Below are 4,437 nucleotides of genomic sequence, written 5' to 3' on the forward strand. Positions count from 1 at the left end.
CATATCCTGTATGGCTACTGGCTAGTGGGAAAGACACAGGTGTTTATCTATCGTTCACATGACCTTATGCTATCAAAATTAATTTGAGGATAGTACCAAAACTAGTTGCCTATAAAAACCATACCTCAAAAAGTGTCAGATTATTGCATAGTCTTACTTTAAAAGGTCACACACACACACACACACACAAATATCTGCCTCATGCAGGATATATAGTCCTGCTCTTTGCTTGCCTCCTACAAATGCCACAAAGCCATCCCAGGAACGGCAAAGGCTTATGTTATGCCTGAGTTAGGTTGAAACTTGTTTTGAAAGTTAAGTTGCACCAACTTAGAAGCAGTGTGTATGTTCTATTATTTTTTCCTTTAGTTGAAGGTTGTATACCTTTTTGAAAGCTATTTTAAATTACTTAATTTTTTTTTATTTAGGTGTTTTTATCACTTCAGAAACTATTTTCTTTAAAACCCAAAATGTAATATGGCCTTCAAATATACTGAAGGGTTTCAGTTGACAGATACTACTTCAAGCTATTTAAATGTTGTGACCTGTCTTTTCTTTTGAATATGCTCTGTTATAATGCAAAAGTATTTCTTACCCCATTACTCGATTGATCAATGGAACAATCGCTAATACTTGATTACTACAACAATCCAAAGCTGCAGCTCTACTTTTTACAGTCATTGTTCTGTTCACATTTAGTCAAATATTCAATCAAATCCACAATTAGATATTCTTCATGTGGTATGGATTTATTTGTTTTGGACATCCGCGGACGTGTCCCCCTATTTCTGACGTGCGGAGACAAGCTTTGAAATCGCCAGATAGTAGAGCCGCGTTGAATCGACGTCGTGTGGGGCGCCCTTTTAGATGGAAGAAGTACGGTTGGTGGATGCGCGAGGAATTCCTGCCGTGGCGCACGTGGAAGTTACAGGTCAGCGTACTCCCCCAGGCTCACAAAAGACAGGAAGCTTGGAGACATGTCGTCGCAGCGACCTTAAAATGTTACCCCGGGTTCAAACCCGGCTGCGTCTCCCACGCCGACCAAAAACAAAACAAGATAACACACAAACCCCACGCACCCACCAGTGCAACCAGGAGCAGGTGAAGCAGGGTTTTGTCGCTGCGTGGTGAGGGAGGGAGGATCATGCCACCGTCGCACTTCCACACACTTTAGGCTGAAACACACCAAACGCGTTTCTAAAGACGCAGAGGCTTCAAAAACATCTTGGCAAAGTGCGGCAGGCAAAACAGCCGCAGGATCACCAGGCTGTTTTGCCTAGGAAGCGGAGCTGCGTGCGCAACCTGCCTGGGCCGAGTGTGACATTGATGAGCGGTGCGCCTCCGCGCCTTGCGCTGAAAAGTTGAGAATAGTTTAACTTTTAAGCGCATCTAAAAAACGCCAGAAAGACGCAACGCGTGGCGGAGAAAAGGCACACACGCAAGGCGCGCCGTACCATAGGAAACAATGCATTTGCTAGCGTCCCGTTTTAAAAAACTCGTTTGGTGTGTTTCAGCCCGTATTGATGTTCAAGCAGGCACCGCCCCGACGAGCGCGTAGTCCACTGCCTCTTCCTGATCTCGCTTGTGTTAACCCACAGGCCGGTGATCACAAAAGCCACTGGGAAGAACAAAAAATCATCAGCCATCTGTCGCCACAACCCATACACCGCACAGTCATATACAATAATTGGTAGGTGGTGAAAGTAAAACTTCCCTTCAAGGGATGGCTGATGGCTGATAGCTGATAGCTGATAGTTGTCTTCCGTCTCCCTTCCGTGAATCGGGTTCCTCCCCCGCATTACCGCATCCCCACCTCAAGTAGCGCTCGCCCGGTGGAGATTATCAATGAATCAGAATTTACCAATGCCCGCAAGCGTCCCCTTTAACCACAGGTGTCCACGATTATTGTCCATTACCATGCGATCACTGCACCAGCCCCCAATCATTGTGTATGACCAACAAACGCACTACACGCCGTCACTACACACGATCGTGTGCTCTGTCTGCCATAGCAACGTCAATGTCAACAATTCAATCAAATACACAATTAGATATTCCTCATGTGGTATGTATTTATTTGTTTTGGAAATTCAAATTCGTCGATATTGTGGCGGACGCGCGGAGACGAGCGTCAAAATAGCGAGATAGTAGAGCTGCGTTGAATCGACGTCGATATTTGACAGGATGATCCTCTTGTTTCGTGAGGGCTCTCTTTCCTCGTTCCTCGTTCGTATGCCTGTGTGCGTGAAGGGCAAGGGTGCGCTTCCGGAAGCGTCGGGCAGTGTGACGATGTCCCGTCACTACGCATGATCGTGTGCTCTGCCTGCCATGGGAGCCTGGATCTTTGACGTTGCGGTCAGAGTGCATGGTTAGCACCCTGTTGGCTTAGACCTCTTCGACACTCTGATTTTGATAGGATTCTCGTCAGTCTTGTTGCCTGAGGGTTGCCGTGAGGTCATCGGAGGCGAGCCTCGAAATCGCCAGATAGTAGAGCTGCGTTGAATCGACGTCGATATTTGACAGGATGATCCTCTTGTTTCGTGAGGGCTCTCTTTCCTCGTTCCTCGTTCGTATGCCTGTGTGCGTGAAGGGCAAGGGTGCGCTTCCGGAAGCGTCGGGCAGTGTGACGATGTCCCGTCACGCACACATGATCGTGTGATCCTGCCATATCAACGAGCTTGGATCTTTGGCATTGTCTGGCACCCTGTAGATCCGGGTTTCCTCCTTCGAATCGAAGCCAATTTTTGATAATAATAATAATAATAACAGAGCACCTAGACCAGAGACCAACCGGTCTGTGCTCCGGGTGTTGGTTGGGTCCCGTTCACGAAGCCTTTAAAAAAGTTAACAACCATACCTCCATAATGGATGCAATGGTGAATAAATTGGACTACCGTTATCACTTCTCCGATGAGCTGTAGAGCCCGAGTTCCTCCAAGCGGATCCATTATATCTTCTATGTCCTGCGCCTGAGTCTTCTGTTCTGTTGATGGCTGGCAAACAACAACCTTACTCTACGTTTCCATTCAGGCGATTCCGGTATTCCGTCTAGGGGGATTTCCAGGGAATTTCCATTGGGAATTTCCAGTCTATGTGTGTAATCTTCCCTGCACTAGTCTGTGGTATGAAAATTAAATTTTTACACTCGTTTTCCAGTGGTTAACAAGGGTAGTTTGAATGCTGATTTGTGTTTGTTTTCAAAATAGATTTTCCACCATGTAGCACTCAGGACTATTTTCACAGGTAAAAATATCATGACATAATCATGCCATTGTAAAGACCTAAAGGATGTTTGAGTAGTATTAATTACATAAGTAGTGTAATAGTATTTTTTGACTGGAATTCTTGTTGAAAGAGTAAAGTGACCCATAAGAAAAGAAAATCTAGAATCTCCTTAGTTTCTCCTAGACAACAAATAGAATAAAAGTGTTTGCGATTTGTGGCATTTAATCAAATAAAGTTATCCACTAGTTCATTGTGGATTCTTTTCAAACATGTGTTCATGTCACTCAGGCCTTTACATTTTCATGAACTGTTCTGCCTTTTTGCCCCATATAAATAGGCTAGTTCTGATAGATACAAGCTGAAAGATAAGTATTATTTTCTGCCTTCTGAAGTGAACAATTCACATTGTTCATATCGGGGACAAGGTCAGGCAAGGCAACCAAATTACATCGGAAATCCCCATTGAACCTGATGAACCCTACCCTCTTTCTCCGGTTTGATTCTGATATGAAAGTATGACAGTGTTGAACTCACAGTATGACAGTGTTGACTCTCGTTGTTTTACTGCTCGTGTGCCTTACTGGGTTTTACTGATGCCTACCACTGCACTGCACATCTCTTCTCTGATTCACACACACAACATCAATGCATTTGCAAATTTGCATAATGTGTAACAATGTCGTATTCATCTTCTCACAGCTGACCCAAAAAGCCATCCTTTTGGAATGAGAACGACTTGAATGACAAAGACTGAGCAGTCATAAAGTCATTACTCCTCTTTTAATATTCTAAAGTGGTATTATAAGCTGGTATGAACTGGTTGAGCAAATGAAGGGTGTTGTTCAGACAACCTTTCAGCAGAAGAGCTTTTGTATATAGGTATGATCAAAGTATTTATGCTACAGGGTTTCACATCTAGTCACAAGCTTTGAGTAAAGTCTATAGACTACACTGCTGGATAACATGCTTGGATGAACACAGGCTACCATGGATTACATCTGGATGGACAAAGTAGTTTCCAATGAAAAGGAGAGCCACATATCACAAGAGTCATTTCATAATTTTATTTGATTAAATATCACAAAGAGCATACACATTTGAAAAAGATTGAAGCATAGAAAAAGGTGGAGGACAATGATGCAAAGGTTTTAAAATCAGTTTTGCAAAGAGTAGCCAACTCCTAACATACAAGTCACACACACACACACACAC

The 4,437-nt window shown here is 43.8% G+C and overlaps 1 protein-coding gene across 1 annotated transcript in view; it reads right to left on the reverse strand.

Moving 5' to 3' along the window:
• Window positions 1-4,274: 4,274 nt before the first annotated feature.
• pi4kab (phosphatidylinositol 4-kinase, catalytic, alpha b) overlaps window positions 4,275-4,437 on the reverse strand; it is a 56,352-nt gene continuing 56,189 nt past the window's right edge. The window contains exon 55 of the mRNA XM_031570162.2: window positions 4,275-4,437. This exon is cut by the window's right edge and continues 1,575 nt beyond it. The gene's annotated coding sequence lies outside the window, so the exon portion shown is untranslated.

The sequence above is a fragment of the Clupea harengus genome, chromosome 7 (genome assembly GCF_900700415.2).
Source record: "Clupea harengus chromosome 7, Ch_v2.0.2, whole genome shotgun sequence".
NCBI lineage: Eukaryota > Metazoa > Chordata > Actinopteri > Clupeiformes > Clupeidae > Clupea > Clupea harengus.